Here is a 22,867-nt window from a genome sequence, read left to right as displayed (position 1 = left end):
CGCAATCCTTATTGGGGATGTGGGATGGAAGGGAACTGTGAACAGGGAAAGCTGAGGATTCGAGGAATTTCCATTCGCACATGGATTTATACAAAATCCAGCTCCCAGTCTTCCAAACACTGGGTTTTCCTGTACTGATAAGAAAAGTTGTACTCTACGTGACTTACAATCCCTTTAAGCAGCAGAAGTGCTTCATTTAGACCTCAGTGCAGTTGCACCCGGTGCTGCAATGGGTTAAACTGCCAGCATGACTGCTGACCAAAAGGTTGGTGGTTCAAATCCAGGGAGAAGGATGAGCTCCCGTCTGTCAGCTCCAGCTTCCCATGTGGGGACATGAGAGAAGCCTCCCACAGGAATCCCCTGGGTAACGTCCTTGCAGATGGCCAATTCTCTCATGCCAGAAGTGACTTGTGTTGTTCTTGACACGAAAAAAAAGTCTTTAATGCGATATTCCAAAACTCACTTCTGGCCTTTTGCTGTTTTGCTAGGCATATCTATCCAGGTCATGGTGACAAGACAGATTATTTATTTATACCCCTCCTTTCTCTACCCCAAAGGGCACTCAAGGCGGCTTACATTGTGGCGTGGTACACATTGTTGTTTTTAACATGTCCAGTACTACTTGCTGAGGTGTATGTTTTTTTGAGATTAAAGATACCTTAATATTTTTGCAGATAAAGAGTTCCAAGCCCTTCACCCACTTCCCAGCCAAGGCTGCAAAGGGGCGGACAGTGTCTGTTTCAGATTGCGGTGGGAAGTGGCAGATGGGAGGAGACAGCAACTACTGCTGTCTTGCTGGGCAAACAACTTCCCAGCCACAAGATCAATGCTGAGCAGGTTGAGTGGGCCACCTTTTCTTTGCTGACTGTATGGTTCGGGTTTCGTTCGACCTAAAAGCAAGCAACTTTGCCAGTGGGGCTCTGTCAGGAAGCTGTTTGGTTGGGAAGGCAACAGCGGATCCAAGTAAAAGGGAAAGAAATGGTAAATCACTTCAGAAGAGAAGGAGAAATGAAAATGTAATGTTGGGGATGAACAGCAATGCAATTGCAGCAGGGTATATTACAGGTAGATGTAATCACTGCAAGTGGGTTAGAGCTGCTGGATGAGGTATAGGTATACTCTAGAGAATGAAAGACCAATTTTGGATCCTCCAGTTGCCTAGTTATGGGCTTCAGCTACATGCTTGACAGCAGCCAGAAGTGATGTTTCCAGCAGGTTGAGGTTGCTTTGGGAGTTACTTTTCCAAATGTGTTGCTTTGGAAACCATCTGGCCGCTTTGGAAACTCCTTTTTCAGAATGGAAACCTTCAAGCAACATAGGGGTCAAAGCCTATTGGTGTCTATTTTCAACCAAATTAGCGCTTTTTTGCCAATCGTTTAAAAAGAAAAATTCAAGTTCCAGAAAGCCAGGGATTTCAAAGGACCACCTCACCATTACCATTCAAACTGTACAGTCCCCAACCTGGTATTACACAAAGATGCATCACTAGACATTGTAGCAGCGTCATTAATTCTCATCTTATGGTGTCTTGGAATGCGTAGTTTTATGAGTAATTTCAATTTCCCTGACAGTAGGCTCTGGAAACTATAAATTTCTTGGTTCCACTGGATGCAGCACTGGTAGGCAAGATAGTATAGTTGTACAGTGTAAAAGAGACACAGAAGACAACTTAAGTGCTGGCTACTTTAGACTACACCAATTAATGCTTTTACAGTGGCTTTTAAAGACTGGCTTTGGTTACGAATACATTGTTCTTAATTAAGCCAAGGCATGTTTCATCCTTCTGTTTGTTTCCAGCAACAGAATAAATAAGCAAAAATTGCAGAAGTGCAGACAGTCTGATGCAACGTGCAAACCCACCAGGCACTGAGCAGCTTTGTGGAGAGACTCCATCCTGACCACTTTCCACTTCATTTCCCTTCAGAGGCGGTCCAACCATAAGGCGAAATAGGCACTTGCCTGTGGCGCCATCGTCCCGGGGGCGCCATCGTCCTGGGAGGAGGGCACCATTCTCCACCTCCTTCTCTTTCGGGCTTTCCGGCGGCCGCGCTGGGCCTCCCGGTGCCCATGTTGGGCCTTCCGGCCGGCGCGGACCCACCTTCGCACCACGCGAGCCCACCTTTGGGGCCTTCAGAGATTGTGAGGTCTGTGGGAACTTGGAAGCTAGGTATCTGTAGAAGGTCCAGAGTGGGAGAAAGAACTTTTCTTTGAAGCAGGCATGAATGTTGTAATTAATCACCTTGATTAGCATTTAATGGCCCTGTGGCTTCAAGGCCTGGCTTCTTCTTGCCTGGGAGAATCTTTTTTTGGGAGGAGTTAGCTGTCCCTGATTGTTTACTGTCTGGATTTTTTTCTGTTTTCAGAGTGTTGTTCTTTATTTATTGTCCTGATTTTAGAGTTTTTTTTTATACTGAGGGCTATCTGGGTTATCTAAGTCCACACTGCCCTATATCCCTGTTCAATGTTTAGTGCTAAATTTGCAAATATAGTAATTCCTACATAACATTACCATGTATTGAACTGCTTTTTCTATTTATTTGTTGTAAAACATGATGTTTTGGTGCTTAATTTGTAAAATCATAATGTAATTTGATGTTTTATAGGCTTTTCCTTTATCCTTCCTTATTATCCAACATTTTCGCTTATCCAACACTTTTATTTTTCAGTGATTGGTTTGGGGGGAGGGGGGGGCACCAAAATTCTGTTCGCCTACACTTGAAAGATACCTACGGCCAGCTCTGTTTCCCTTCCATTCTCTCCAAAAGCTTAAAATCAGTGTGGGATGACTCAAGCTTACATAAGTAATTAAAATGTGTGGGGATGGGACATCGGTTGCATTAGTCACCCACAAATTTTACAGTGTGCCATTATTCAGAAGATGGAGACAGACATGCAAAACCAGCAAACATGGTTTGTGTTATTGCAAAAATACAATGAAATGTCTTTCCGTGCTTGCCCCACCAAACATTGCTTCATGATGTCCATTAGTAATAAGTAATTGTTGAAGAAAAGAGCAGTCCTTTATATTGCGTGCTACAGTTTGTTTGAGGACCAGAAGACAAAGGAGACCTCAGCACAAAGGCATTTGCAACATCGTTCTCATAGATTTTGTCCTTCCATAACCAAAGCTGATGGTATGGTATGAACCCTATATCCACAGGGGATAATTAAAATAGCAAAACCTAACTTCTGACTATACTTGTGCCAGAATTACCAACAGAATCACACTGGAGGACCTAGAGTGGCCCACAAACACTTCAGGGGAAGAATATTTTTGGAGCCTGGAGAAATGAAACTGGATAACTAATGAATAGAAAGGGGGGGGGTAGTAATGTACTGTGATTTGTTTGCACAATGGCTTACAAAAATCACAGTACAGTACTGTTATTGAGCAATTTGGGGCAGTTAGCAGATAGTGAGAACCAGACTGCGAAAAGTGAGACTCGGTACGCAGATAACGAGATCCGACTCGTCGATAGAGAGATCCGGCACCAGGCTGCAGAGTCCGTGCCTGGAGAGACCCAAAGCTAACCCCAGTGTTCCCCAAACAAGTCTCACGAGTTGGAGCACAAGCCACCGAGGTAATTATTCGATCTAGCCAGAAAGGATGATGGCCAGCAGTAAGCCGCTCAGAGAAGCTGACATGCATTGTTCAAACAAAACACACATTTTATACAGTTCAGTCTTTTGTCTTTCACACGCATGCCCAGCGGGTGCCAGATTTGTGCTGATGGCGGAGCCGGCACTGACGTCACAAGCAGCTGGAAGGATTCCCTCCACATGGAGGGGTTGCAGCCCCTGGCAGCAAATCAGAGAGCTTTCCCCACTTCCAATGCAGATTCTGGCTCTCCAATGGCAGGCAGGGGGCCATTGGAGAGGAAAAACAAAGGAAAACATAGTTCTAGGAATGGGTTACAGTGTCTCAACCTTGAAACTAACAAAGTAGGGCCGTAAGGTCCCTGAGGGTTATGGCTTTGGTCATTGTTTAATGAGTGACCCATCGGGTGAGTCTGGCACCCATGGAGCCTAAGTCCATTGATGGCCATGCCAGCATATTATCCCAGAATGATGGGATTAAGGAATCTGTTCCTGGGAAAGGGAAAATGGTATTCAGGAGAAATAGTGGCAGGACCTTCCAAACTCCAGGGAGGGTGCCAGGTGATTATGAGTCTTTTATGTCCATATGGCCACACAAAAGAAGGTTAGCCCAATTCAGGATCCAGTCATCCTTTGTGCAGTCAGTTCAAACTGGAATCAATAAATGTATTGATTCCGAAGATGATGGGTGCGTGAGTGTTTTGTTAAAATGAAGACCAGGAAAACACGGGGAATTCCAGGTCAGGGAGTGTCGGTGAACCGGTCACCAAGGTTGTGGCAGTGGCTTCATGGCTCCAAAGATATTTCATAAAATCATAAAACATAAAATATTAAAACATATACATAAGCTATCCCAGCATTGCCTAATCCACAGATACTGGTTTTTAAGGTAAGAGGGCACCTGGTTTTTAAGGTAAGAAGGTTGACCCAGGGTTGGGGCATGCAAAGGGGGCAGTGGAAATGGGGAAGAGAAAGGGAGAGAAGGCCTGCTCGGGACTCTGCGCCGCAGTTACCTGGAGCCAGCTGTGAAAGTAAAGTAATGTATTGCTCGAAGCCATGGCGGGCCATTGCAGGCCCTAGGAGCCAGGCCAGGCCACGCGCCTCAGCCGGGGCTCTTTTGTGGGAGGGAGGGCTGTATAGCCACGTCCCAGAAGCCTCCAGAAAACCCATGACACAGTGAGTCTGCGAAAAGTAGCAGGAGGAATGGAGGAGTGTGTGGGAAGTGAAGTCTGAGGCTATAATGGGGATGCAAAAGAATGGATGGTTAAAAAGGAAATATACTAGAGAACCCTAGCTATTTGGCTTATCTTGATTGCCTTCAGAAGGAGTCCAGAATCCTGTGCAAATGTGGTTGTGCAATTCTGTTTCCTAAAAAATTAATGTTTTCCAAGTGATTTTAAAATATCCTAGTTTCTTGCTTCTCCTCTGACACGTCCCCTTTCATCCTCCACTTAGTTCAATGGTTGTAAATTGAGTTCAAACTGAAAAGGTTATCCGTGGGCAGGTTTGTGGGAGAGGAGAGGTAGTGGCAAAATGCTGGCGTTTCTAGTAGATTCAGCCAAAAGTATGCAGCTAAGCCACAGCTTCTGCCAACCTAGCAATTTGAAACCATGCAAATGTGAGTAGATCAATAGGTACCGCTCCAGTGGGGAGATAACGGCGTTCCATGCAGTCATGCCGGCCACATGACCTTGGAGGTGTCTATAGACAACGCCGGCTCTTCAGCTTAGCAATGTAGATGAGCACCGACCACCAGAGTCGAACACGACTAGACTTAATGTCAGGGAAAATCTTTACCTTTACCTCTAAAATCTAAAAAGTGGAAACCAATGATTGACAAGAAGACATTGCCCTGACTTTCTCTTAGAGACTTCATGCTACACCGTTTTCATTTTCTTCCTGTCTGAGGAATTTCTTTTCCCCAAAATCTTGGCTACCATGGTGGGAACCACACAGAGGCTAAGTGAACGGAAAGCTTCATAAATAGTAGTAATGCTGTGTCACCATTTCCTGTGACCCAAAGCACACATTCATATCCCACATTCTTAAGGCCTAAACCATCTTAATCTCTCTCAAAATGCTAGAATAGATAACATTCATTTCAGACATGGTCATTCCCTCTTTTTCCTTTTTTTCTCAATAGAATTCTGCAACCCTTGACGTTTCCCCCCACAAACCAGAGGTGAACTAGAATCATTTATTGTTGTTTGGGATTCTTCTTGCCAAGAATCTGAATTGGCCGATGTTCTCCATTAAAAACCACACATGCTTGTTCTCTTTATCTCTCACACGCTCACCAAAGAATGCACTCCTACACATGTGCATACCTCTGGCTCTTTGTCACATGTGTGAGACTCAGTTGGCTTTTAGTTTACATCATTGTAATGCAAATGGAAACCATCCCTTGGCAGGAATATTCTTTTGATTAATCTTCTCAGAATACTCCAACACATGATCCTTACAAGAAACAAGCCAAGCCAAAAGGTCAACAAACGCCCAGATACCCATTTTGGCATCACAGACCATGCCGTATTTTCCTTTCTTCCTCACACATAGCTCCATCCAGGACCAGCCTGAGTTCCTAGACCAATTACAATTAAGAAATGTAGCCCTCAGTGTTACATATAATCATGGGAACTCCACTCTGAAGAAAAGCACTCAATTCCTGCCATACAGCAAAATGCAGTAACATCTGAAATCCACAAAACAGTGATACTTTTAATGGGTCAGGCAAAAATGCCCAAAATACATCATGTCTACATTTCATGGCTCTTGGGTTCACCAACACTTACAGTTAAATCTGAGGACACTCTAGAGTCATGGGCCATCATTTGTGGCTGAGTATGATAACCGTGCAGCTGTGGACCACCAAACGCAGCAATGCCTGGGCACGAATCAGAGAGCATGAAAAGCACGGCAGACTTTTCAACCAGAGAAGTCAGCTATAGTAGAGCACTAGATGAACCAGCCTGGACACAGTGTATTATTTGAGAACACAGAAATGCTGGACCACTCTGACAGCCACCATGTCAGACTACACAGAGAAGCCACTGAAATCCCCAATCATGTGGACAATTCCAACAGAAAGGAGGAAACCATGAAAATAAACAAAATCTGGCTCTAAAAACTCTAAAATCAGGACAGTAAATAAAGAACAACACTCAGAAAATGGGAATTTTAGACAGGAAACAATCATGCCCAGCTAACAAAGGATTCCCTCAGGCAGGAAGCAGCCAGGTTTTGAAGCTGAAAGGCCATTCAAATGCTAATCAAGGTTATTAATTGCAACATTCACACTTGCCTCCAGCAGACAAAAGTACTTTCTTCCATCCTGGACATTCTACAGATATATAAACACCACTTGCCCAGTTTCCAACAGACCTCACAACCTCTGAAGATGACTGCCATAGATGTGGGTGAAACGTCAAGAGATAATGCTTCTGGAACATGGCCATACAGTTCAGAAAACTCTCAGCAACCCATAAAATAAGGTTGGTTCAGTAATGCATCTCTGTTTGACACCTGATCCCACCTCTAATGATTACCTCAAATGGTCGCTTTGGGAGCCATTGCTGTCCAAAACTGTTGTCATCATGCCATCATGACATTCAGCTAGATCTTGTCTTCTGTGATTGACAAGGGCTGTCCTTGGCCACGTCTCTAACTTTGCAGAAATGGTTTAACCCTTTCCAGAGCTTGGAAACGTGGCTTGGAAAAGCTGGCTACAGTGACCAAAGTTTCTTCAGCAAGTATGAATGTTTACCTTGCCCAGTTCTGCCCTTTTCCTCACTGGAGCTTCACCACCTACTAATAACCCTTCTCTTGACACCATGATGCTTTACCATCTGTGGAAGATACAAATATGGTAAATAAATAATAATTTTGCCACTGCAAATGAAAGGTTAAGAAGGTGATGAGAGTTATTCAGAACGTGAATACTATTATTACTGTATTATTTTTTTTATAGGGCGGCATCTCCTCCTGATAATGGGACCCTTCACTCAAACGCTGCTGTGGTTGTTTTAGGGCGAAAGGGAGAAATGTGCCAAGAGGAAGGCGTGACAAGCAAACCCTTTTTGGGACTGCCTTTCATCTGGAAATCTACATCCCCATGTGAATCCAGTGTAGGTCGGTCTTCACAGTCAGTCATTTATGAATGGGTCCACTGCCAAGAGTTTCCTCTGAAAGACAATCATACTCGGCCATGAACAATTGATTGCCTGTGACATGGACAACGGTGTCACTCTTCAAAGACAATGTCATGGAGACCTTGCATAGGATCTATTCTTGTTTCCATCTTATGATGACCCAATTACAGGGTTTTCTTGCCGTTTTCTTTCCCAAGTCCACCCAATGGGTTTCCATGGCTGAGCAGGGATTCCAAGCCTGGTCTGCATAATCATGGCCAAACACTCACACTACTGCAGCAAACTGGCTCTTGCAGTGCTTCTTAGGTTTGACAGAAAATCTCCAGAAAATTCAGTGTGGCATTAAGCCCAGCAATCATCTTCTTTTTGTCATGTGTTCAGCATTGTCGCAGAAATACTTTGCGACATATATGCTTGACTGAATCTTTGCAGGAATCCATGATCAAAGGCTGCAGGGACTTAAGAAGCCCAGGAGCTACACCAGGCATACCAAGGACGTGTGCAAGGAAAATACATTTTACTATTGAATTCACAACCAGAAATATCTCCCATTTGGAATGGATTATTCCTCTGCTTCTCAGTCTTTTCCATCTTAAATAGCAAAACCATAATGGCTTTCCTGGCAATGTAACTGATGGTTGGATAAAGTGTGCCATGACTGAGTTGAGAAGCTATCAGCATGCTAAGAGGCATAGGTTCAAACCCTCATATTACAAAGGAAGAATCCCTTATCCAGAACACATGGAGCAGAAGTGTTTTGGATTTGTTTTGTTCCACCCCCTTCCCAGTTTTAGAAGGCCCTTATTTTCACATTATTATTATCAGATCAAATATTATTATGTTGGTGGGATCCATTGTGAGGGGTAAACTATAACTCCCAAAATCCAATGGATAGCTATTAAAAATAGGACGAACTCCAATCAGAGCTGCATATACTTTTCTCATTTGTGCCTTCAGTTCCAAAACAAAGTTGCAGAACTTTTACTAGACTCAATGAACTTAATTGCAAATACTTTACCTCATAGTTATCATATATCTGCACACACATTGTAATAGTAAAAATGTGTATGGTGTCTGGGTGACCCCGCCCATTGCCTCTCCCTTAACCCTTTCCTACCCTTTCCTATGGGCACACAGTAGACAGAGGAATGGATCAGCAACTGAGCAAGAGGTTTGGGGAGAATTCACAATGATTTACAAGAGTTGCACCTGACCTCCATCCAGAGAGTACTGTTAACCCAACCAAGGATGGATCTGGACCAAACTTGCCACGGATAATGGGATTTGCAGTACCTTCACTGATCCTGTGACCCCTGCTGACAGTGGACTGGGACCGCACTTGGCATAGAGAAACTCCTTGACCATCTGAATATACTGCAGGGGTTAGTGAGAACAGACCTTGATTTTGGGAGTTATAGCTCACTTGCAACCAGAAAGCAATGAACCCAGCTGACGTCAGATCTGGTATGAGACCCAACATGGCCAACTGTGCATACACACCCAGTTTGGGAGCCATTTACCTCGGACCTGGGAGTTGTAGTTTCCAATACGGGTACCCAGGGAACTCGGAGCCCAAGGGCCAAATTGGCCATCTACAAGGATATCGCCCAGGATAAAGACAGATACTGCCAGCATATATACTGCCTTTACAGTACAATATTAGCCCGACGGCAGGCCTCCAAAAATTGCTGGGATAGGTCCCAGACTAAGAACAATCCGACGATCTGGTTGACAAAGCTATATCAAACTCATGGGCCACCTCCTTTTACGTTAGGATGTTTACTTAAAGCTTCCGCTCCGATCGTATGCCTTGCTCCGAACAAACAAGAGTCGCATCGCTTTCAAAAGCTGCTTTTTTTTTCAAGTGCTTCCCTTACGATTCCCGCTATCAAATCCAGTCGGAAGTCCTCACGCGGGGCATCATGGGCTATATGCAAATAAACCCGGCCTCCGCGCTCTGAGGTTTCCGAGGCGGTCTCAAAAGGTGCAGGGTTATGCTTTGTGAAAAATGCACCCAATGAATGGTCATACCTTTTTTTGTGTGTGTGCAATAGATGCTCAAGTAGTTTTCTGCAGCCAATGTATTTTGAACAACACTAACTTCAGTGATATTATTTTACGTGGAAAGAAATAGACTTGGGAAAACAGTTGGTTGCATTTACTTTTTATTTGCCCAGAGTTGAATGTTATAGAATCCTAGACGTTGTAGTTTATTGAGGAAGCAGCTAAAGGTCTTGTCAAACTACAACTCCCATAGCATTGAGCTGTGGTAAATCAAGTGGAGTCAAATTGCCTTAATACACTTTGGGGTTTTTTTTTTTGTTTATTTGTTTATGTATCATGTCAGAAGCAAACCAAGGATACAGTTGTAATGTATTTAAAAACACAAAAAAGTTAAAAACTTGTCATTATACTAAATGTCCTTTGACCAGTAGCTGGCTGCTTTGAATGCCTCTGGTGTTGCTATAAGAAGGTCCTCCACTGTGCATGTGGCAGGGCTCAGGCTGCATTGTCATAGGTGGTCTGTGGTTTGCTCTTCTCCACACTCGCATGTCGTGGACTCCACTTAGTGGCCCCAATTCTTGAGGCTGGTTCTACATCTCATGGGGCCAAAGTGCAGTCTATTAAGCACCTTCCAAGTCGCCCAGTCTTCTGTGTGCCCAGGAGGGAATCTCTCATCCACTATCAACCATGGCTTGAGGATCCGTGTTTTAGCCTGCCATTTTTGGACTCTTGCTTGCTGAGGTGTTCCTGCAAGTATCTCTGTAGATCTTAGGAAGCTATTTCTTGATTTCAGGCATTGACGTGCTGGCTGATATCCAAACAGAGGATGGGCGGGAGATGTCCAGGCCTTGGTCCTTTCATTATTAATGCCTGCTACTTCCCGGTGGATGTCAAGTGGTGCAATGCAGGCTAAACAGTATAATTTATCCAGTGGTGTGGGGCATAGACATCCTGTGATAATGTGGCATGTCTCATTAAGAGCCACATCCACTGTTGTAACGTGGTGAGATGTGTTCCATACTGGGCATGCATATTCAGCAGCAGAGAAGCAAAGCGCTAATGAAGATGTCTTATCTGTATCTGGTTGTGATCCCCAGGTTGTGCCAGTCAGCTTTCATGTGAGATTGTTTTTTGAGCCCATTATTTGCTTTACAGTCAAGCAGTGCTTCTTATAGGCCAGAATGTGGTCCAGGATAACTCCCACGTATTTGGGTGTGCTGCAATGCTCCAGTGGGATTCCTTCCCAGGTGATCCTCAGAGCTGGAGATACTTGTTTGTTCTTAAGGTGAAAAGCACACTTCTGTATTTTAAATGGATTAAGAATCAGCTGGTTTTCCCTGTAATAGGCAGTAAAAGGTAAAGGTTTTCCCCTGATGTTAAGTCCAGTCGTGACCGACTCTGGGGGTTGGTGCTCATCTCTGTTTCTAAGCCGAACAGCCAGCGTTGTCCGTAGACACCTCCAAGGTCATGTGGTTGGCATGACTGCATGGAGCGCTGTTAACTTCCCGCCAGAGCGGTACCTATTGATCTACTCACATTGGCATGTTTTCGAACTGCTAGGTCGGCAGGAGCTGGAGTTAACAGCGGGCGCTCATTCCGCTCCCAAAATTTGAACCTGGGACCTTTCGTTCTCCAGCTCAGTGCTTTAACGCACTTCGCCACCAGAGCTCCTAATAATAATAGGCAGTAAGAGCACCTAAAGCTTAAGAGACCTTCTGTTTCACCATTTCAGAGCTCCCTGCCTGGGCGGTGATGTCACGATCGTCAGCATAGATGAAACTCTCTGTCCCTTCTGGCAGTGGCTGATCATTGGTGTAAATGTTCAACATGGATGGAGCAAGCACGCTCCCCTGAGGCAGGCCCTTCTTCTGTTTTCCCATCTGCTTCTCCGGCCCTGCCTGGAATTCAACCAAAAAGGCTCCAGTAATTAATACAGCAATTAAAGGTAAATAGCACCATTTTAATGTACCATCATTTTATTGTATTATATGTATTTTATTTTAGAGGTTTTTTTACACTGGTAGCCAGATTTTGTTCATTTTCATGGTTTCCTCCTCTCTGTTGAAATTGTCCAAACGCTTGTGGATTTCAATGGCTTCCGTAAATGGAGACGATCCACAGCAGGGCTTTCTTAGCAAGAGCTATTCAAGGGAAGTTTGCCATTGTTTCCTCTGAGAGTGACTAACCCAAGGTTACCCAGTGGGTTTCAGTGAGGATTTGAACCCTGACCTCCAGAGTCGGACTCCAACACCCAAACCACTGCACCATGCTGCCTTTCCATGGCTGAGTGAATCCCTCTTTTCAGAATGGGCCCCAGTGAAATGGTGGTTGATGCTACCCAGTAAGTATTTTACCATGAATTTTAAAATCACATTCTATGTCTATTGTGTTTTAATCTTTTCCCATGTATTTTAAATATGTTTATTTTATAGAAATATGTATTAATATCTGCCATTTACTGGATGTATTTTATTGTAATTGCATATTTTAACTGGATTGTGCCCTGCTCAAGCCACAAGGAAAGGTGGGAAATAAATGAATTATTATTATTATTATTATTATTATTATTATTATTATTTATACCCCACTTTATCTCCCCAAAGGGGACTCAAGGCAGCTTAACATAAAAATATTAGCACAGCATTTAAAATATACAAATATTAAAACAGAATTAAATGCAAACAGTATTAAGGATTCTGGATTCTTATTGAGGATTCTGGATGAATGGATTCTAATCTTGGACATGCTTAAAATTTTATATTATGTGATTTTATTTTGTAATGGTATCTGTTTTATATGAATTGTTGTTTTGTAGATTTTTTTATATGTAATGTTGTTTTTACATTGTTTTTAGGCATTGAATTTTTGCCTATTTATTGTAAGCTGCTTTGAGTCCCCTTGGGGAGAAAGGCGGGGTAAAAGTGATGTAAATAAATAAATTAATTAAAAGATTCACAGTTAAAACAATTCAAATGTATTTTATGCATATTCAAAGCTAATGATGAGAAATCTTGGGGATGGGTCCCAGGTCCAGAGGGGGAAAAATTGTCTATTTCATAGACACGTAGTGTAAAGGTAATTTAATACAGTATTTTAAAATAATGTTGTGTTTGGAACAACATTTGCATTCTCCGAATCATCAAGGGTGTCACAATCTCAACCAGTTAATATAGTAAAATTGTGTTACACAAATCTTATTTTGATTTGCCTTATAAAACGGGTGTCACACCTCAACGACAATGACATAGATATATACCTGTTTTCCTCTTATATAACTACAATATTATAATATTATATGTGACAATAATAAAAATACAAAGTAATATAATTATAAAATAATATAATGTGAATATCTAATAAAAATACACAAATAATATCAATATGAATATAGTATAAAATATATATAATTATAGAATGCATAAAATATAAATAAAATTCTTAAACATGCATTTCCAATGACAAAATTATAGTGTTATAGAGGTAGGTAATAATAATAATAATAATAACAACAACAACAACAACAAAGAATCAGTACAAGAAAACCGCACTACAAACTAGAGCTGACAGCTGGCACAACAAAACACTGCATGGAAAGTTCCTTGACAAAATTGAAGGAAAAGCTGATAAGGAGAAGACCTGGCTATGGCTCACAAATGGGACCCTGAAGAAGGAGACAGAAGGCCTGATCCTTGCAGCCCAGGAGCAAGCCATCAGAACAAATGTAATTAAGGCCAAGATCGAAAAATCAGCAGATGACCCAAAATGCAGACTGTGCAAGGAAACCGACGAAACCATTGATCATATCCTCAGCTGCTGTAAGAAAATTGCACAGACTACAAACTATGTGGCCCAAATGATTCATTGGAACTTATGCCTCAAGTACCACCTCCCAGCAGTAAAGAACTGGTGGGATCACAAACCTGCAAAAGTATTGGAGAATGAGCATGCAAAGATATTGTGGGACTTCTGAATCCAGACTGACAAAGTTCTGGAACACAACACATCAGACATCACAGTTGTGGAAAAGAAAAAGGTTTGGATCATTGATGTCGCCATCCCAGGTGACAGTCGCATTGATGAAAAACAACAGGAAAAACTCAGCGCCTATCAGGACCTCAAGATTGAACTTCAAAGACTCTGGCAAAAACCAGTGCAGGTGGTCCCGATGGTGATGGGTACACTGGGTGCCGTGCCAAAAGATCTCAGCCGGCATTTGGAAACAATAGACATTGACAATATCACGATCTGCCAACTGCAAAAGGCCACCCTACTGGGATCTTCACGCATCATCCGAAAATACATCACACAATCCTAGACACTTGGGAAGTGTTCGACTTGTGATTTTTTGATACGAAATCCAGCATATCTATCTTGTTTGCTGTGTCATAATAATAAAATAATAATAATAATAAATTATGTAGTTATATAATAAAATAATAATACATAAATTATATATATTATACATATGTTTTTAAAAAATCATATCAATTATAATAAGTAATAATAATGTGACATCCATAATCATTAATATTTTTTATAAAAATAAGATATACATGGGACTCTCAAGTGGCCAGCACTCAGGGATTGCAAGATGCTAAATAAAGCACAGTTGCTCGTTGCTTGAGAGTAGCTATTAAAATAGGACTAACTCCAGTGCTGCTCCATTATTATGAACTCTGTTGATCTCGAGGTATTCTTATACTGAAATGCTGCTATTAAAAGCCAAGCAAGCAAGCTGTTAGACACAAGAGCTTTCCTGTATTATACATATCTTTCTGTATTGCAATTAGGTGACTTTTTGCAGTTGTATCTTCACTAAATCTGCCTTTTACTAAATGTATTTTATTATAATTATATATTTTAATTGTATTGTGACCTGCTAGAGCCATAAGGAGAGGCAGGTAATAAATACATTATTATTATTATTATTATTATTATTATTATTATTATTATTATTATTATTGACATAAAGACAGAGTATGACAAAGCAAACGAGATATATATGCTGGATTTCGTATGATGATGATGATGATGATGATGTACTTATTACCCACCTCTCCTTATGGCTCTATTGTTATTGTTATTGTTATTATTGGTCCAGATCTATTGTTGGTGGGATCCATTGTGAGGGGTAAACTATAACTCCCAAAATCCAATGGCTAGCTATTAAAATAGGACCAACTCCAATCAGAGCTGCATTTGCTTTTCTCAGTTGTGCCTTCAGTTCCAAAACAAAGTTGCAGAACTTTTACTAGACATAATGAATTTAATTGCAAATACTTTACCTCATAGTTATCATATATTTGCACACACATACCAAAAATGAAAATGTGTATGTGGTGAAAATGTCTGGGTGACCCCACCCATTGCCTCTCCCTCTTTCCTATGGGCACACAGTTAACATAGGAATTGATCAGCACCTGAGCAAGAGGTTTGGGGAGAATTCACCATGGTTTACAAGAGTTGCACTTGACCTCCATCCAGAGAGTACTGTTAACCCAACCAAGGATGGATCTGGAACAAACTTGCCACGGATAATGGGATTTGCAGTACTCTCACTGATACTGTGACCAGGGCTGACAATGGACTGGGACTGCAGTTGGAATAGAGAAACCCCATGACTATCTGAATATACTCCAGGGGTTAGTGAGAATGGACCTTGATTCTGGGAGTTATAGCTCACTTGCATGGAGCCTCCGGTGGCCTAGGGGATAAAAGCCTTGTGACTTGAAGGTTGGGTTGCTGACCTTCAGGCTGCCAGGTTCGAATCCTCCCCCCCCCCCCCCCCAGGAAGAGCACAGATGAGCTCCCTCTATCAGCTCTAGCTCCACGCAGGGACATGGGGGTAAAAACATCAAAACATCCAGGCGTCCCCTGGGCAACATCCTTGCAGATGGCCAATTCTTTCACTCCAGGAGTATAAAACTCGATTTGGGAATTATTTATTTCGGATGTGGGAATTATAGTTTACCCTTACCAGGGAACTCTGAACCCAGCTGTCAAATTGGCCAACTGCAAGGACATTACCCAGAGTAAAAACAGATACTGCCAGCATATAACCCCTTTTTATGGTACAATATTGGCCCGACGGCAGGCCTCCAAAAATTACTTTTTATCCTGGTAAAGGAGCTTAACCGCTCCAACGACGCTGAGAGCCGAACTAAGAGCAACCTAACAATCGGCTTGACAAAGCCATACCAAACTCATGGGCCACTTCCATTTACGTTAGGATGTCTACTCAAAGCTTCCGCTCTGAGCGTATGCCTTGCCGGAACAAACAACAAGAGCCGCAATACTTTAAAAAGCTCTTTTTTTTTCAAGGGCTTACCTTACGATTCCCCCTGTCAAATCCAGTCGGAAGTCCTCGCGCGGGGCCTCATGGGCTATATGCAAATGAACCCGGCCTCCGCGCTCTGAGGTTTCCGAGGCGGTCTCAAAAGGTGCAGGGTTATGCTTTGTGAAAAATGCACGAGCCTTTATAGCAGGGGTCCCCAAACTTTTTAAACAGGGGGCCAGTTCACGGTCCCTCAGACCGTTGGAGGGCTGGGCTATAGTTGAAAAAAAAAACCCTGCACATCTCTTATTTTGAAGTAAAAAAAAAAACAAAATGGGAACAAATACAGCCGCAATGATAATAATAATAATAATAATAATTGGAAGAGACTCCTTGGGCCATTTAGTCCAACCCCCTTCTGCCTTTGTGCACCAAAAGCACTGGCAAAGCACCCCTTAATAATTAATTATTAATTTAAAATAATTAAAATACCATTATAAACAAGCAAAGCTTTGGAAGGCGTGCACCAGGTGAGGGAGGAGGCGGGAAAAGCATGCGTGGAGGAGGAGAGAGTCGCCACTGCCGCGGGGGCCGGATAAATGGCTTTGATGGGCTGCATGTGGCCCCCGGGCCTTAGTTTGGGGACCCCTGCTTTATAGCAACCCAATGAATGGTCATGCCTTTTTTGTGTGTGTGCAATGCATGCTCAAGTAGTTTTCTGCAGCCAATGTATTTTGAACAACAATAACTTCAGTGATGTTATTTTACGTGGAAAGAAATAGAGTTGGGAAAACAGTTGGTTGCATTTACTTTTTATCTGCCCAGAGCTGAATGTTATAGAATCCTGGGCGTTGTAGTTTATTGGGGAAGCAGCTAAAGGTCTTGTCAAACTACAACTCCCATAGCATTGAGCTGTGGTAAATCAAGTGGAGTCAAATTGCCTTAATACAGTTTGTTTGTTTATCGTGTCAGAAGCAAACCAAGGGTATAGTTGTAATATATTTAAAAACACAAAAAAGTTAAAAACTTGTCATTATACTAAATGTCCTTTGAGCAGTAGCTGGCCGTTTTGAGTGCCATTGGTGTTGCTATAAGAAGGTCCTCCACTGTGCATGTGGCAGGGCTCAGGCTGCATTGTCATAGGTGGTCTGTGGTTTACTCTTCTTCAAACTCGCAGGTCAGGGACTCCACTTTGTGGCCCCATTTCTTGAGGCTGGTTCTGCATCTCATGGGACCAGAAGTCTATTCAGTGCCTTCCAAGTCGCCCAGTCTTCTGTGTGCTCAGGAGGGAGTCTCTCATCTGGTATCAGCCATGGATTGAGGATCCGTGTTTTAGCCTGCCACTTTTGGACTCTTGCTTGCTGAGGTGTTCCTGCAAGTATCTCTGTAGATCTTAGGAAGCTATTTCTTGGTTTAAGGCATTGACGTGCTGGCTGATATCCAAACAGAGGATGGGCGGGAGATGTCCAGGCCTTGGTCCTTTCATTATTAATGCCTGTAACTTCCCGGTGGATGTCAGGTGGTGCAATGCAGGCTAAACAGTATAATTTATCCAGTGGTGTGGGGCATAGGCATCCTGTTATTATGTTGCATGTCTCATTAAGAGCCACATCCACTGTTATAACGTAGTGAGATGTTTTCGATACTGGGCATGCGTATTCTGCAGCAGAGATGCAAAGCACTAGGGAAGATGTCTTAACTGTATCTGGTTGTGATCCCCAGGTTGTGCCAGTTAGCTTTCGTATGAGATTGTTTCTTGAGCCCATTATTTGCTTTACAGTCAAGCAGTGCTTCTTATAGGTCAGAACGTGGTCCAGGGTAACTCCCACGTATTTGGTTGTGCTGCAGTGCTCCAGTGGGATTCCTTCCCAGGTGATCCTTAGAGCCTGAGATGCTTGTCTGTTCTTAAGGTGAAAAGCACACATCTGAGTTTTAGATGGATTAGGAATCAGCTGGTTTTCCCTGTAAGAGGCAGTAAGAGCACCTAAAGCTTCAGAGAGCTTCTGTTCAACCATTTATTGTATTATATGTATTATATGTATTTTATTTTAGAGGTTTTTTTAACACTGGTAGCCAGATTTTGTTCATTTTCATGGTTTCCTCCTCTCTGTTGGAATTGTCCAAACGCTTGTGGGTTTCAATGGCTTCAGTAAATGGAGACAATGAACAACAGGGTTTTTTTAGCAAGAGCTATTCAAGGGAAGTTTGCCATTGCTTCCTTCTGAGACTGAATACTCCAAGGTCACCCAGTGGGTTTCAGTGGGGATTTGAACCCTGACCTCCAGAGTCAGACTCCAACACCCAAACCTTTGCACCATGCTGCCTTTCCATGGCTGGATGAATCCCTCTTTTCAGAATGGGCCCCAGTGAAATAGTGATTTATGCTACCCAGTATTTAACCATGAATTTTAAAATCACATTCCATGTCTATTGTTTTAATCTTTTTCCATGTATTTTAAATATGTTTATTTTATAGAAATATGTATTAATATCTGCCATTTACTGGATGTATTTTATTGTAATTGCGTATTTTAACTGGATTGTGCCCTGCTTGAGCCACAAGGACAAGTGGGTAATAAATGAATTATTATTATTATTATTATTATTATTATTATTATTATTATTATTATTATTATTAATACCCCATTTTATCTCCCCAAAGGGGATTCAAGGGAGCTTAACATAAAAATATTAGCACAGCCTTTAAAATATACAAATATTAAAACAGAATTAAATGCAAACAGTATTAAAAGATTCACATTTAAAACAATTCAAATGTATTTTATGCATATTCAAAGCTAATGATGAGAAATCTTGGGGATGGGTCCCAGGTCCAGAGGGGGAAAAAAATGTCTATTTCATATACACGTAGTCTAAAGGTAATTGAATACAGTATTTTAAAATAATGTTGTGTTTGGAACAACATTTGCATTCTCCGAATCATCAAAAAGCAAGGGTGTCACAATCTCAACCAGTTATGTGGACAATTTGAGATTTGGAAGGAATTCAGGATAAGGGATGCTCAACCTGTATCCAGCTTCAGGAAGTGGTGGGAAACTGATGCATGGATAGTGGGAATTGGAAGACTTTTACAATTGCTAAGTGGCTTTCAAACTACAGAACATATACCATGGGGATCATGAATATGAAGTGTTTGGCCTAAGAACCCTAAAAGCACTAGATCCCATCTAATCTTGGAAGCTAAGCAAGATCAGCCCTAATTAAATCTCCAGCTTCAGCTTCTGGTCCTATGCAGGCTACAGGGCAGACCTGGGCAAACTTTGGCCCTCCAGGTGTTTTGGACTTCAACTCCCACAATTCCTAACAGCCTACCAGCTGAGGCTTGCCTATGCCTGCTCTAGGGCCAGTGTGAACCATTAGCAATGAATCTGGGCCAAGTTGTATAATATAATAAAATTGTGTTACACGAATCTTATTTTGATTTGCCTTATAAAAAGGGTGTCACACTTCAAAGACAATGACATAGATATTTTCCTGTTTCCATCTTACAAAACTAAAATATTATAATATTACATGTGAAAATAATAAAAATACAAAGTAATATAATTATAAAATAATATAATGTGAATATCTAATAAAATACACAAATAATATCAATATGAATATAATATAAAATATATAATAATATAATGCATAAAATAAAAATAAAATTCTTAAACATGCATTTCCAATGCCAAAATTATAGTGTTAGAGAGGCAGGTAATAATAATACTAATATTATTAATAATAATAATTTATGTAATTATATAATAAAATAATTATACATAATTATATATACTATACGTATATTTTTAAAAAATTATATCAATTATAATAAGTCATAATAAAGTAACATCTATAATCATTAATATTTTTATAAAAATAAAATATACAGGGGACTCTCAAGTAGCCAGCACTCATAGGGATTGCAAGATGCTAAATAAAGCAGTTTCTCGTTGCTTGAGAGTAGCTATTAAAATAAGACTAACTCCAATGCTGCTCCATTATTATGAACTCTGTTGATCTCAAGGTATTCTTATATTGAAATGCTGCTATTGAAAGCTAAGCAAGTTGTTAGATACAACAGCTTTCCTGTATTATATATATCTTTCTGTATTTTAACTATGTCTCCCTACCAATTTTGGGAGATGACTTGAAAATTGCAATTAGGTGACTTTTTGCAGTTGTGTCTTCACTAAATCTGCCTTTTACTAAATGTATTTTATTATAATTATATATCTTAATTGTATTGTGACCTCCTAGAGCCATAAGGAGAGGCAGGTAATAAATACATTATTATTATTATTATTATTATTATTATTATTATTATTATTATTATTGACACAAAGACAGAGTATGACACAGCAAACGAGATATATATGCTGGATTTCAGATGATGATGATGATGATGATGATGATGTACTTATTACCCACCTCTCCTTATGGCTCTGTTGTTATTGTTGTTGTTGTTATTATTATTGGTCCAGATCTATTGTTGGTGGGATCCATTGTGAGGGGTAAACTATAACTCCCAAAATCCAATGGCTAGCTATTAAAAATAGGACGAACTCCAATCAGAGCTGCATTTACTTTTCTCAGTTGTGCCTTCAGTTCCAAAACAAAGTTGCAGAGCTTTTACTAGACACAATGAACTTAATTGCAAATACTTTACCTCGTCGTTATCTTATATCTGCTTCATATACACACACACACACACACTAAAAGTGAAAATGTGTATGGGGTGAATGTGTCTGGGTGACCCCGCCCATTGCCTCTCCCTTAACCCTTTCCTACCCTTTCCTATGGGCACACAGTTAACAGGAATGGATCAGCAACTGAGCAAGAGGTTTGGGGAGAATTCACCATGGTTTACAAGAGTTGCACTTGATCTCCATCCAGAGAGTACTGTTAACCCAACCAAGAATGGATCTGGACCAAACTTGCCACAGATAATGGATTTTGCAGTACCTTCACTGATACTGTGACCCCTGCTGACAATAGACTGGGACCGCACTTGGAATAGACAAACTCCATGACCATCTGAGTATACTGCAGGGGTTTAGTGGGAATGGACCTTGATTCTGGGAGTTATAGCTCACTTGCAACCAGAAAGCACTGAAGCCAGCTGACGTCAGATCTGGACCAATCTTGGCACCACACACAATATGGCCAACTATGAATAAAACCCGATTTGGGAGTTAATTACCTCGGATCTGAGAATTGTAGTTCACCCTTACCCAGGGAACTCTGAACCAGGTGGCGAATTGGCCATCTGTAGGGATATTGCCCCAGGTAACGACAGATACTGCCAGCATATATCTGTTATTACGGTACAATATTGGCCCGACGGCAGGCCTCCAAAAATTGCTATCACTTTTAAACATTTTTTCCCCAATTATGGTGAAAGCGAATTAATTTTTCCAACCCAAGAGCATTGCATTGGTTTTTGTTTTTTTTTTTTAACGATCTGCTTGACAAAGCTAAACCAAACTCATGGGCGACCTCCTTTTACGTTAGGATGTCTACTCAAAGCTTCCGCTCTGATCGTATGCCTTGCTCGGAACAAACAACAAGAGCCGCAATGCTTTAAAAAGCTCTTTTTTTTTTCAAGGACTTCCCTTACGATTCCCCCTGTCAAATCCAGTCGGAAGTTCTCGCGCGGCGCCTCATGGGCTATATGCAAATCAACCCGGGCTCCGCACTCTGAGGTTTCCGAGGCGGTCTCAAAAGGTGCAGGGTTGTGCTTTGTGAAAAATGCACGAGCCTTTATAGCAACCCATACCTTTTTTGTGTGTGCAAAGGATGCTCAAGTAGTTTTCTGCAGCCAATGTATTTTGAACAACACTCACTTCAGTGATAAGGGGCCCCTGGTGGCACAGTGCGTTAAAGCGCTGAGCTGCTAAACTTGCAGACCAAAAGGTCCCAGGTTCAAATCTCGGGAGCGGAATGAGCACCTGTTGTTAGCCCCAGCTCCTGCCAACCTAGCAGTTCAAAAACTTGCAAATGTGAGTAGATCAATAGGTACCGCTCCGGAGGGAAGGTAATGGCGCTCCATGCAGTCATGCTGGCCACATGACCTGGACAGATATATAATTTTATTATATATGTGCTTTTATACTCATTGTATGTGGAGTTCAGTGTGCTCTTCGCATATGGGTGAACTATAATTTACATCTTCCTCTGCTGTTCCCCCCCCCCCCCCCAAATACTTCCAATACTTAATGTTGGTCATGATGAGTATGCGTGCCAAGTTTGGCCAAATCCATAATCTGGGATTTTACAGGGCTCTCTGGATTTGGGTGAACTATAATTCCCAACATCAAGGATCAATTCCTTCCAAACCCAGACAGTATTTTCTGTTAGTCATGGTGGGTATGTGTGCGCCAAGTTTGGTCCAGGTCCGCCATTGGCAGGAGTCATAGGCGTTCTGATAGTATAAGGATGTGGGTGAACTACAACTCCCATCCTGCTGGGGCAATCCCCCTCAAACTCCCAACGTTATTTTAAGCTGGTCATGGTGTGTATATGTGGCAAGTTTGGTCCATATCTATTGCCAACTGGGTTCACAAACTTTCCCTGGATGTGGGTGAACTATAACTCCCATCCTCCTGGGTCAGTCCTCCAAACAGCACCGATATTTAAAGTTGGCCATGTTGGGCATGTTTGCCAACTTTGGTCCTGGTCTCTAGTTGGTGGTCTCCATAGTGTGGGATAAACTATAATTCCCAAAATCTGAGAGCTGGCTATTAAAAATAGGACTAAGTCCAATGCTGTTTCAATATTACGAACTCTTCATATTGACCTCAAAATATTATCCTGAATTGCTGCAACTGAAAGCCAAGCA

At 41.7% G+C, this 22,867-nt stretch overlaps 1 long non-coding RNA gene across 1 annotated transcript in view; it reads right to left on the bottom strand.

Moving 5' to 3' along the window:
• LOC107982493 (uncharacterized) overlaps positions 1-22,867 on the bottom strand; it is a 55,101-nt gene that overhangs the window by 5,595 nt on the left and 26,639 nt on the right. The window contains exons 3-4 of the long non-coding RNA XR_001730030.2: positions 9,266-11,647; positions 7,143-7,442 (exon numbers count right to left, since the gene is read on the bottom strand). This is a non-coding gene — a long non-coding RNA (uncharacterized LOC107982493). The remainder of the gene's footprint in view (positions 1-7,142; positions 7,443-9,265; positions 11,648-22,867) is intronic.

The sequence above is a fragment of the Anolis carolinensis genome, chromosome 1 (genome assembly GCF_035594765.1).
Source record: "Anolis carolinensis isolate JA03-04 chromosome 1, rAnoCar3.1.pri, whole genome shotgun sequence".
NCBI classification, from domain to species: Eukaryota; Metazoa; Chordata; class Lepidosauria; order Squamata; family Dactyloidae; genus Anolis; species Anolis carolinensis.
Note: the sequence above shows the minus strand (reverse complement) of the source record. Positions and strands in the feature narration are given on the sequence as shown.